Raw genomic sequence first — 14313 nt, forward strand, 5'->3', positions numbered from 1 at the left:
TTCAAAAAAAATTTTCAAAAAAAAACTATTTAGAAAACTGGTACATTTATTTATATTCCAGAGATGATTCATATCGATTTCATTAATTGCGAATTTCTAGTACCGGTCATAGGCGCCCGTTTTGGAAAGGTCAACTTATGTATAGCATAACTTTTTTGTCTTTAATTTTTAAACATCTTTGACACTAGATTATTAGATTATGAAGTATTCAAGTACCTACTAACAGTTACTCTTGCTTTAAGTTAGTAAAATACATCGTTTTTTTTTTGAAAAAAATTTTAACTTTTTTTCAAATTCCAAAAACGAAAAACTTTCAAATCGATTTTTTTAGAAAACGGTGTGTCCTACCGACTTAAGCAAGAGTACCTTTTAGTACTAGAATACCTCACAATTTAATAATCCAGTGTTAAAAATGCTTAACAGTTAAAGACAAAAAAGTTATGCGATAAAATAACCGTTACCCTAGCCAAAACGGACGCCTATGACCGGTACTAGAAATTCACAATGGATGGAATCGATTCACTTCTGGAAAGTTAATATGCATACCAATTTTCGTTTGTCTAGATAGAAGCGTTCTGGAGGTATTTAAGAAAAACTAATTACATGACGCCATCTTCAAAGAGCTCTAGCTCCCTTTGGAAGCATTTTCGAACTAGGTGAATTGGGTTAAATTGTATTAATATTACCTGAGGAATCTCCTGTCTTTGTTTGTCGGTAGAGTTTCTGGATACCCTGTTAAACTACATAAAGCAATGGATACAACTACATAATGGGCATAAAGGAACGTGATAACGTGGACGATAAGAATGGCAAACGAAGATGAGATACTACTTGTTTGGGAAAAAAAATCTTAAGGAAGATGACGAATAAAACTATACCCAGAAGTAATAAAATAAATAAAGTCCGGAAGACTCCAATGGGCAAGATACCTCAGAAGACATTCCGATGAAAGAACAGCTGTTCAGCTGTAAGGCTGGTATGAGAAGAAGTACCAACTGGAAGAAGACCACGCGGACGCCCTGAACCCTGGTGGTGAGATAATATAGCAGAAAACGTTAAAGCTATGAACGTAGAGAATTTGATGGAGATTGTTCAATATTCAATACAGAGAAGAATCGAGGCATGTTGTTGAGTCGGCTAAAATCCACTAAGGTTTGTAACGTCATGAAGTAAATAAATAAGATTATATATAGATATAAGAAGAAGAAGTAGATTTTTACAATAGGCGTGGAAAATGAAAGCTAAAATAGCTGAGCAGACGATTTAAACAAACAATTCTATATTAAAGATGAAACAAACATTGAAGAACATAAATGATATACTGGTTGCCTACTTTTGTACCAGTCAAGACTAAAACATTTCTGTTTTAAGGAATATTAATTTTATAATTTTATTTATCTTTATTGTGTTTGAATTACGTAGCTAACTATAAACCAAAATTAATTTGATAGTATTTTATTATTTTGTATAATATTTGTATTTTATTATTATATAAATATTATATTCTTATTTCAGGCTTCTGGCGCCATCTCTCTTTGATGAAATATTTCACGAATGTTTTATAATTCTACCCCTTCCCTTAAACCGACCTAAATAATGTCAAAATGCATCTACAAAAAACAATAAAAATGCAAGCAAGCTCTGAAAAACAATTGAACATCACTGACGCTTCTTATTCGGAAATTTTCGGCCACCGAAAGACTGATTTTTTATAGGCATTCGATCGTCGATCGTCCCATTAGCTACAGGCTACAGGTTGCTTCTTTTCACGACTTGCACCGACACCTTGGCAATTTATTTTAAATTTCAGAATTAACCGGCATTTTTAAAACATAATCTTCTAATAAACACAGTGAAAAGACAATTAATGTGTGATTGTTTCCTAATTTTGCTAAATAATGCAATTATTGAGTGAATTTGTTTGTTATAAGTGTCGAAAAGAACAATAAAGTGTGGTGAGATGGCGTCATTCAAGTCTACTTTTTTGATTTTCTCAAAGGTAAATATTGATAAACACATGATTTAGAGTTAAATACATTACAAAATAATAATTTTTCGTTCTCAGTGAGTTTTTCTTGAAATATATTTGTATTTTCATTAAGTTTCTTTGCAAATATTACAGTTTTTTTGTAACAGTAGATATATCAGTCTCACAAGCGTTGAATTCTTGGAAAAGCTAGTTTAAAATAAATGAAACCTAAAAATATTATTCTCGCGTTGTTTGCGTATAAGTACTTACAGGGTGTTTGGTAACGAATGGGCTGTAGCTTGACATTAGATTCTAATATCTATTTATAGGCCTGGATCCTGCGTACCAAAAATAGGTGATTACCTACCTAATACCAAGCTGAAAATTTGTTATACCTATAGTTTAACGGTGTCTAGTCGGACAAACTTTGATGTACAGCGGAACACTGGAACAGGGGATGTTTTAATTGTGAAACAGGTTAAAAATTTGGAACGTCAGACTACGAAATTAAACGTCCTATGTATTTTGTCGGACAGAACTTCCAATTGATTTGTTACCCATTCATTAAACTCTCATGCAAAAATCAGACTGCTAATTATCATTAATATAATATAATTCTAAGCAAATTTTTTTCTATAGAGTTTTTTTCACTAAGTCAATACTTTTCGAGTTATTTGCGAGTGTTAACTCAAAAAGCAAGTATTCTAGCGAAAAAATATTCTTAGTAAAAATATAGCTTATAAATAGGGAGCGGATTTTATGCTAAATGCATATTGCTTGCATAATTCGCATATTCGAGAACTTTACCAAATTTTGCATATTTTTAAATAAACGTGCATATTATGTGTCTATTTAAAAACATTTTTGTCCAAACGAAAAAAAAATTTAAGTTTTTTAATTCGGCACAAAATATTCGCCCACACATGCTGTCATATCTTTTCGAGAACTACCTGAAGTCGGCTCATTCGCTATACCTTTTCGGTTTTTCTTAGAAAACTCCCGATCTTTACCCAGTGGGTCTAGTACGTCGGCTTCGTCATAAAATGACTGTAGGATGTTAAATACCCTATTGTTAAGAGAATATTTTATACCTTTTAAACATCGTTTTACAATTCTCTAACGGAAATTTGAATATGATTTAAATCAGCTCCCGTAAATCAGTAAAATTAGTCACTTTTAGTCGGTCAATGCGAATGTTTAGTTTTTGTGTAAAAGTACTTTTATTTATGAAGAGTGAAATATGCCGAAAAATTCTAGCTTGGTTTATTCCCTAATCAGAACCTATCCCTAGCTTCTTTACACCAATGGAAAACTGTAAAGCATGTAGTAAAAAGTGAGTTTAAGATTGCTTTCTTCCTGTTTTTTCTTTAATAAATAATATCTAGCTTATTCCTCAACTTTTTAAGTTTGAAAAAGTATGTGTTTTTGTCGTAAATACCATATTAGTGAAAATTTTCGGTTACACAACACGTCGGGACAAAACTACACAAGTCAAAATGCAAGAAGATGAGCGAATCGAAAGTATTTTTTTTTGAAAAATGGCTTTGGCAGAGCCAATTAGCCAGACTTGTTTCTGATTGATTGCAGATTCATAGTCATAAATTTCTTATAACATAAGTACATTCTACAATTTTATTTTTATAGATACATTGGTACATTGTGTAGCTTTTTTTATTTTGTTTTTTTTTTAATTATTTTACTGTTTTTTCAATATATATTTTAATTTGTGCGAAACACTTTCTTTTACTTCTTTTTTTCTATTCTTTTTTATTTTTGTTCCTTTTTTTTCTTTTTTTTTGTTTATTATTTTTTTTGTTATTATTTATTTTGTGTTTTTTTTATTATTTTTTTTTTAAATTTTTTCAAACCACATTAACAAATTATGCCTATTTATTACATATTACGTTTACAACTTGTATTTACATAATTTAACATGTTTATAAATGAGATGAAGAATTTCCATATAATTTGTAAATATTAAAGTATTTAGGTTTATTGGGAAAAACATTTTAAATCTTTTAATTCCTTATAAAGGTCGTTTATGTTATTTATGTTTAAATGACATTCTAATATGACATGTGTTAGATGTCCGATTTTGCCACAATATACAAGTACAATTGGGAGTATCTGACAAGCCGATTCTATGCATGTAAGATGGCGTAAGAGCATGATTGGCTCTCAACCGATTAATGGTCTTTATAAAATGTCTGTTATATTCTGTGTAAAACCATCTTTTTGAGAATATCCTAGGGTTACAATGAGCAAAATTTGAGCCAGTATTACATTCTCTGTAATGCAATTGCCAATTATTTTTAAGTTTTTGTCTGCTAAAAGTATCAATATCTGAAGCTGGAATTAAATTTTTGTTTATTTTTTCTCCGATCACATAAGCTGATTTAGCAAAATTGTCAACTATTTCATTGCCTTTTATTCCCGAATGACCCTTAAGAATCGAAAGTAGTCTTGATCAGTTATCCATTGACAGTAGACAATCGTTGATGACTTCATCTAATGAACAATATAAATTTAATTCGGATTTATGCTAGGCGATGATTTGTGCAAACATAGCTTTAAAAAAACTGGAAAATCCTATATTTAAAAGTTTTTTTCTGTATACTCGTATACTCCAAGAAAAAGAATGTGTGTGTACTTTGTACGCACGAAAGAATTTATACTTCTTAATATCATTTCAATGAAATAAATAAACTTTTGGACAGTTTATTTGTATTTTATTTAAAGATTAAATTAATTTTTACTTACTACTTTCCAAAAAATTTTATTAAAACAATACCAAAAATTAAAAAAGATTAGAAAACACCAGGATTCGAACCGGGGACCTCTTGATCTCCAGTCCAACGCTCTACCACTGTATACCCTTCTCCTTATCCGGTCTACAAGATTTCTCAGACATAGTGACAAACAGACGAAGTTGATTATAAGATACTTTAAATATTACTTATTATCTTATTCCCGAGGTAGACAAGTTCAAATACACAAAAATTACAATAGTTATTTATGATATAAATGTTAAAAGTACAATTTTAAGGCACGTATGTGAAAGTTTCGTGTGAAAGATTCGCTTCGCTAATTCTGCAATTCACATGAGTGCCTTAAAAATGTACCTTTTAACACGTATATCATACAATATTTTTTCTACAAACGTCTTATATATCAACAATTATAATTTATTCATTCTCAATTACAGGACAATACCTTCAAAAGCTTTTACTTGAACTTGACTGACATTCTATTTTTATATTTTTCTTGACATTACATCAAAACTTCCTATACTGTCAATACGCAAATCATAACAACTATAGAATAACATCAGAATCTACTTATATTTTTGTATATTCTAACAAATTTAAATAGTTTTTTTCTACAAAGGTGTTAAAAATGCAATAATACAGTTTAAATTAAATTTTAAAAAACCTTTTAAACCACCTTTTTCAAATTGCGCAAGATGTATTATTAATATTAATGTTAATAAATGAAATATAAATATTTTGACGTTTCACCATTTGACAACTCACTTTTTACTGCAGTGCCTTAAAAATTTTAAAGCACTGGTGCTTTAAAGTAGCATTTTTAACGCTCCTATGGAGTGTTATAGATTGCATTTTTAACACGTTTGTAGAAAAATATATTTAAAAACACTAATATATTATTTCCACACCTTTTCTGGACTGATACATACACAAATTAAAACATTTAGTAACGAACTCCATACTGTCTGTGTGTGCATGCGCGCAGATTAATAAAATTTCACCCTCAATCGCGCCTAAAGAAGTATAACTTCAAAAAGTGTTCCCGATGAAAGTGCACTGAGAAAAAATTACGTACCTCAAATTTACAACGATACCATAAAAAAATCAATAAGATAGTGGAAAATCGATACATTTATTTTATTGTAGATAAATATAATGGTTTTTCAAAATGCGCATTTTTTGAAATTATTGTGCATATATTCCGCATATTTCGTAATTTTTTACTGCATATGTATGCGCATAATTCATCATTGCTCGCATATAAATCCGCTCCTTACTTATAAAAAATTTAAAAAAATGATGTACGCTTGAGGTCTGCAGACCCAGTAGAAGCAGAGTTGTAGCTAATGAAAAGTAGGCTCTTCTTCGTCAAATTCCAAATCGAATATTTCAATGTGAAATATTTCAATCGAATATCTCAATGTGAAATAACCAAAAAACAGAGCACTTTTCGGGGAAAATTCATTACAAGCACATGCAGACATCCTTGTAGACATTAATTATTGTATTAAAGATGGTTAATAGTCTACTACAAGACACTGTATATAAATGTTCAATTCAGTGTTAAATACTGCGGATAAAACTTGCAAATATCAAATTTAATATCGTCGTGGACCTTTTGTTCACTTTTTATTATGTTGTATATAAAAATTTTAATAACAATTCGTATACGTAACATAACTGAACATGTAGCAGCGCGACAAAAATCTATGGCGTTTTGTGGGATCAAAATTAAAACTGCATTATTTATTGTGTTTTAAAATTAACATTCTTTATACGCGGCTTTTACAAACTTCGTTTAATCGACATACACGTTACAGATCTTTTGGAACGTAGGTATGTATTTTATAATTTGTTCATTTCTAAATCATTTATAAATTTATAATTTATAAATTATAAAATTATATTTATAATTTATTTTTAAACAACGAAGGAATCCGCTCTGCAAACCTATCAACTTCCTATGGGAGATATAATTTCTATTATCAGATCTATCAAACGGACGAAATGGCAGGAACAATACAATAATTCATATGTCTGGATCCCGCGTATGAAAAAAAAGTTGATTAATAGCAAGCTGAAAATTTGTTAATAGCTTAAGGGTGTCTAGTCGGACAAACTTTTATATACGGGAACACTGGAACAGGGGAAGTTTTAATTGTGGAACAGGTTAAAAATTTGGAACGGTCAGACCACGAAAACGGCACATGTATTTTGTCCGACAGGACAGACTTAAACTCTCCGAACAGAGATTAAACTCTCATGAGTGGAACATGGATTCTCTCATGGATCTCAATCTCTCATGGATTAATGAGTGGAACATGTAGAAAATGTCAAATGACAGGAATTATGACAGGTGATAAATAGCAGTCTGATTTTTGCATGAGAGTGTAATATCTGTTCGGAGAGTTTCAAGTCTGTTCTGCCGGACAAAATAAATGTGCTGTTTTCATGGTCTGACCGTTCCAAATTTTTAACCAGTTCCACAATTAAAACTGCCACTGTTCCAGTGTTCCCATATATCAAAGTTTATCCGACTAGACACCCTTAAGCTATTAACAAATTTTCAGCTTGCTATTAATCAACTTTTTTTTCATACACGGGATCCAGACCTATCAAACAAAGGAAATTATTACAAAAAAATGCAGCCTACCCTTCCTATCAAGACATGGTTTAATCAAGTTTCCAACAGAGACTTTATCAAAAACTATTTGTCGAATAAGAAGTAATCACTGTCTGACTCCAGTCTACAAAATTGAAATAGGACTTGTAGATAATGATGAATGTTTATGTGGAGAGCTAGCTGATCTACAACATATGCTGTTATAATGTCCTTTACATTTTATTGAAATATCAAATTTCTATACCAATCTAGTTCAAGTTAATGTACAATTTCCTTTTAATCTTATATATCTTTTACAATCAAACAATCTAGATGTTTATAAAATGTTATACAACCATGTTAATTATTTAAAATTAAAACTCTGAAAAAAAGAGTAAAAAAATTATAAAAAAAAATAATAAAATAAAATAAAAAGTTACTAAAAAGATCTACTTTCGAGATTCAACCTCCGAGAGGTTGAATCGGGTTTAGGTCTTAGCGTAGTAAAAAAATACAAAAAATACATAAAAACAAAAGAAAAAAAAATAAAATAAAAAAAATAAAAAATATAATAAAAAAAATTGTTAAAATCTATATTAAAGAAAAATAAAAAAAACAGTAAAAAAGCTTAGTAGTAGTAATAGTTTTAAATTTAGATACTAACCATATATTTTGTAAACGAGAGAATTCAAAACACATTGACTGGCCAGTTGGTTGCTTAAATCAATGCCAATAAAACATAAACACACACACACACACACACACATACATAAATTTATAATATAAATTATTTATAAATGGTTTTAACAGATGGATTCTAAGGATCTTCCTTTGTATTATTCTTAGCTTCTTTTCGTCTATATTAGTCAGACATATTGTTTCCGCTGCCTAGATTATGACAGGTCTCATTGCTGTTTTATATAAACTTACGTGCATAGAAATCGGCCCCCTTAAAAATTTGGTCATTTTTGATGCCTTATATTTCCTAAACCTGTTGGTTGATTTAAGTGATTTTTTGAACATGTTATAGCATGATTCTTTAACAATACCACTGTAATAATATTGTTGCTAAACATGCAAATTTTCATTATATGTATACTGGATGTACCAATCAAACTGTGTTTTTTTTCTCAAAGCTCGCATCACCCTGTGGAATATTTTAACATTTATAAAATACTGAAATTAAAACCCAACTATAGCCTCAGGATTTATTAACATTCTGTTTTTTGATTCATTCGTTTATGTTGGATAATAAAACAGTTAGGTACTTTAACAACTAGACATGTTCTTCATCAATACACGGTATTTTTAAATAAGTGCGACAAACTTTAAAGGGTAATTCTGCATGAAAAATAATGACAGTTGGCTTTATAAACGTATTTCCGCAAATGTTTCGTTTCCAAGATACGGGATGTTGATTTTTTTGTTACAAATTGAAGATTTATTTATAGCTTTAAAACCAGTTGACATATGCAAATGAAATTTTGCAGGTTTTAAGAGATAGTCATTGCGGATTTTTTGACATAAAATTAAGAATTTTATATTCACCATTAGCGTGCATACGAGTAATATGATCGGTCATATTACACGTATGCGCGTTAATGGTGAATATTAAATTTTTAATTGTATGTCAAAGATGTGCAACAACTACGTCTTAAAACCCATCAAATTTCGTTGGCATATCTCAACCGGTTTTAAAGCAATAAAATAAATCGTCAGTTTGTAAGAAAAAATTCAACATCCCATATCTCGGAAACGAAACATTTGCGGACATACGTTTATAAAGCTAACTGCCATTATTTTTTCATGCAAAATTATCCCTTAAAGTTTGTCGCACTTATTTATAAACACCGTGTATTGATGAAGAACATGTCTAGTTGTTTAAGTACCTACTTTTTTATTATCCAACATAAACGAGTGAATAAAAAAACAGAATGTTAATAAAACCTGAGGCTATAGTTGGGTTTTAATTTCAGTATTTTATAAATGCTATAATATTCCACAGGGTGATGCGAACTTTGAGAAAAAAGCACAGTTTGATTGGTACACCCGGTATACAATGAAAATTTACCTGTTTAGCAACAATATTATTACAGTGGTATTGCTAAAGAATGTTCAAAAAATAACTTAAATCGGCCAACAGGTTTAGGAAATATACAAAAAGACATCAGAAATGAACAAATTTTTAAGTGGGCCGATTTCTATGCACGTAAGTTTATTTCCATTTTGATGATATCCAAAAACAAACTCGATACATTCAAAAAGACGGTACTGAGGAGAATACTAGGATCTGTGATGGAAAACGGAATTTTCAGAAGTCGATACAACAACGAGCTTTATCAACTTTATAAGGAAACACCCCTGTCAGACCTCATTAGAATACAAAGATTGTAATGGGCCGGACATGTGATAAGAATGGGAGAAGATAGGCTATCAAAAAGAGCACTGCACGCTAGAATGTAGGGAAAGAGACCGGTTGGAAAGTCAAGAAAGGGCAGAGAAGACACAGTAAACAGCGACGCACAAGGAGTCCATAACAAGGGTGGAGGCAAAAAATAAAGGAGGAGAAGGCTCAATTTGAGCTGTAGTGCCGAAGAAGATAAAGAATGTTAATAGATGAAATCCATTTTTCATTTAAAAAAACGTATCACAGCATGAATTTCACATTGGCGAACCTCCATCTTCGTAGGCTTCTAGGCCGACACTGAGCAATACAGTGAGGCAAAGATGGTGGGATAAGAGAGAGGGACAGATAATCTGTAAGGCAGCGTTCCACTCTTTTTCAGCGGCATAGGGAATCTTATTTTACGAATAATCCTCGTATATTTGCTTGACATAAAAAAATGTCTACCAATCACTCGTTTCCAATTCGTTCGATAAATTCAAAAGTTGTAGACAAAACGTGTCAACCAGCTTCACGTTGCATCGACGAAATGATAATAATAATACCGGTATTATACAAGTCGTAACAAACAAAGTACAATGTAGTAAAATAAAATTTATAGCTGGCAGTAACAAGCCAAGAGATTTAAAATATAAACAAGCGGAGAGAGACGTTCCGTCTCTCTCTATCTCTGTTTGGAATAAAACATCAAGAGATTGGATCGAAAATAAATATATAAATTTTGCATCGTAGGCGACTTCTTATAAAATATTATTGTGTCAGTAGAAGAGTACGATATAGAGAGAGGCAAATCTGAAATCGATTTTTAAAAGAAATTTGTAGATTAAGTCATATATTCAAACGTTTTGAACAATTATTCTTGTAGAGTAACATTTTATTTTTGTTAAATTTAAAATTTTGGCCAGGCCTTTATCCTCCTCAGTCGTTTCCTCATTGCTGAGTGTCGTGATTCCCTATAATACGAGCAACTATCTCTTTCCATCGGCTTCTGTCCTGAGCTTCCCTCATGGATTCAGAGAATGTTTTTCCACTGGCTTTCTGTACTTGATCCGTCCATCGAGTAGGTGAGCGACCTCTACTTCTGCACCCTTCAACGTTTTCCGAAATTATATGTCTCTCAAGATTATCATCACTTCTTCTTGCAATATGGCCGAAAAAATTTAAGACGGTGGAGAGGCAAATAGAGGAAAGTCGAGTCTGAATATTAAGCTCTTGGAGGATTGAGTGATTTGTTCTGTGTTCCGTCCATGAGATCCGAAGCATTCTTCTCCATCACCACATTTTAAAGACGTCAATCCTTTTTCTGTCGTCCGATTTCATTGTCCATGTTTTGGATCCGTAATTAAATATGGGAAAAATTAAGGCACGTACTAATCTTATTTTGGTGTTCTTCGACAAAGAGCGATCTTTCCAGATTTTCGATAATCGACTCATAGCGTTTTTGGCCATGCCTATTGTCCTACGTATTTATGTTTCACAAGATCACTAATGTAGGATCCTAGATAATTGAACTCGTTAACCAATTCAAACTGGTCTAAGGCTCCTGTTGTCTGAAGTGAATTTGAATAATCTGCTATCATAATTTTTGTTTTTTGTTTATTGATCTTGAGACCACATCTATTGCTGTCGGTTTCCACTAGCTGCAGCAGGCTGGACATTTCTTCTTCGGATGCAGTTATTAATTTTGTATCATCTGCATATCTGAGATTTGAGATCTTCTTTCCTGCGATAGAAATACCGCCATTCCATTTGTCGAGTGCTTTTCTCATTATATATTCCCCATAGAAATTAAAAAGACTTGTAGATAGAATATGTACATCCTTGTCGGACTCCTCTACCTATTTTAAAAGGATCGGACTTATGGTTTTCAATTCTTATTCTGGTTTCACTGTTCTCATATAGGCTTTTCACCAGAGCTGACAGATAATCAGGAACCCCCATCTTATGTAGAACTTTCCACAAAACTGTCCAGTTTACACAGTTAAATGCCTTCTGATAATCCAGAAAGCAGATGATCATCGGAATTTTGAATTCTCGTGCTTTCTCAATGAGTTGTCGCATATTAAGTATTTGCTCCCTTGTGCCTTTACCCTTCACGAAGCCTGCCTGTTCTTGTGGTATTTGTCTATCCAGGTATGTCTGCATGCGACACTTGATGATTCTCAACAGAATTTTACTTGCGTATGAAATTAGTGAAATGGTTCGGTAGTTACTACATTTTATGGTTACGCCTTTCTTATGAATGGGCGGTACACCAATCACTGGGCCATTTGCCGATTCTCCATACATGATTGCACAGTCTCCACATTAATTGGAGGCCATGTTCACCCATGCTCTGTAAAAGTTCTGCCGTGATGTCATCGCAACCAGGGGCCTGATTCTAATTCATTTCGACAGTCGCAATTTCATTTCGACACCGCCATGACAGCCGCAGAGTATAGCGATTCTTATTCATTTCGATATTAGTTACAACTGGGGATATTAACCTTATCATGTTGACACTGCTCAGAATTTGGGTTGGCGCTCCGGTTTATTGGAATTTGTTGATAATCTGGGAAAATTATCGAAAAAAATGCCATTTTTGGGAAAAATTATTTACCAGCTATTTTATTGCTAAAATCGAATCTTAAGATTGCATATATTAGTAATAATATGGGGTATGACAAGTCCGCAGAAAGTGTGTTATTTTATTTATAAACAAATTAGCACCCCTAAATCTTCTTTTTTTTTCAATTAGTGCATGCTCTGTAAGATTTTTCCTTTGAGCCAAAAACACTCAAATAAAAATTCACCGTAATTTAGTTCTGCACAAAATTATTTTTTTCCGATTTCCTTCAACAAAAATTTTACTCAGAAAATCCGAGGTTTCCCAAAAAATCTGCAATTTTCAATTAAAATTTTAGGGAAGTACCTAATTATTTATCAATAATTAAATAATTGATGACATGAAAGATTTATTATAGTAGATTATACAGAGGGGCTAAATTATGGAATAAATTCATTTCTTTAAAACGGACGATTTTGGAGCAAAATCCCGATAGAGGTCGATTTTTATTTTTGTTGGAGAACTGTATTCTCCACCCAAAATAAATTCTATTTCACCAACAACAAATTTCCGCGCCGCCTCTGTAACAACCATAAATAATTTCATTACGCAGTGCCCGAAGAAAACTTCCAAGAATGTTAATCTCCGCCTCCAAAAACCCAAACACCCCAACGGGAAAATTTGTTAACGGTATGCAAGAGCGGGGTGCAACAGTCAGTCAGTCAACTATCAACACTCATTAAGAACGTACGCAAAAACCTCTTTTCATTTACGCTTTTTCGAAGAGAATTCTTCACGCCGCAATTAGCAAAAAGCCGGTACAAAGTGTAAATATATGTGTAGTGGCGTCTTTCACGGATAAGTTGTTAACTCAATTGTTCACATATAAAATTCTATTTCTTGCCCTTTTCAACTTCATTACAGTCATAGCAAAATAGAAAGTGTTTTATTTACATTAACAATTCAACAGGCCAGAATTACAGCATCTTACGGTTCATTAAAAGTTCTCCTCTTAGCTATCGAAGGCTTAGCGACACATTGAACTTACTGCAAGTGCAAAATGCTGGAAAGAGACATTGGAACTACTCCAAACTCTCCATGGAGGAATGTTGAACACCGGCGTCCCTCCATTTTGTTCCTCCGAGACCGGATTTTATTTCTAAGAGCCGAATTTGGCCCTTAAAGCCACATTTGATCCATCGACCGAACTTTTCTGGCCAAAAAACACTCAATTCAAGTTTCTATCTAATTCTATTATTTTGTTAAAAAACATTTCTGGCTAATCCCAACTCTTTCTAAAAGACATTATAAGTGTCGCGTTTTTCGGATATTCTCGTCGAATAGACAATAATTCCAAGAGACAAAGTGATTGCGTTATTTATTCTACGGACAAATAAACATTCTCTGAACAAAAACAGTGATAATAGTTTACTTCAAGAAGTGGTGTTCAAGGACTAGCTGATTCCAGGAAAAGCAGCCCACATTCAAGTACCAAGAGCCCAGGGGTGACGTACAAAATAAACTTTTCTATATATGTAAATTCAAAAAGTTAATTTTCAAAGATCTCTTGCGAAATGTTACTCTAATAAAGTTAAACACTATTTAAAGAACTATTCAGGGTTGAATTTTTGGTTTAATATTGCATGCTTGTTAAAATTCAAAAATAAATAATAATTTTATTCAAAAATAAACAAATTAAAGTTATTACAATGAGCAAAAAAGGTTTAAGTAAATTATTAAACAAAAAGCATTCCATTCTAGATTCTGTTAATAGAATTCAAACGTGGCTAGAAGCAAACCACGACTCGGAAAAAGATGTTTTCTCATTCAAAACAAGAGAAGGTCGATTACAAGACCTGTTCTCTGATTACAATAACGTACAGGATGAAATTGAATTCCTGGACGATTCTCAAAAATGTGATCGTGCCATATTTGAAGAAAATTATTTTGCGGTTCTGTCAAAAATACAAAATTCGATTAGAGCATTGGATATTACCAATACAGGGAGCGTCGCTGCCGCTAAGC

The 14313-nt window shown here is 32.1% G+C and overlaps 1 protein-coding gene across 1 annotated transcript in view; it reads left to right on the forward strand.

Annotated features, from left to right (window-relative positions):
- Positions 1–1778: 1778 nt before the first annotated feature.
- The window catches only part of LOC114334818 (uncharacterized), a 905910-nt gene continuing 893375 nt past the window's right edge, over positions 1779–14313 (forward strand). The window contains exon 1 of the mRNA XM_050662384.1: positions 1779–1999. The gene's annotated coding sequence lies outside the window, so the exon portion shown is untranslated. The remainder of the gene's footprint in view (positions 2000–14313) is intronic.

Source organism: Diabrotica virgifera, chromosome 9, assembly GCF_917563875.1.
Source record: "Diabrotica virgifera virgifera chromosome 9, PGI_DIABVI_V3a".
NCBI lineage: Eukaryota > Metazoa > Arthropoda > Insecta > Coleoptera > Chrysomelidae > Diabrotica > Diabrotica virgifera.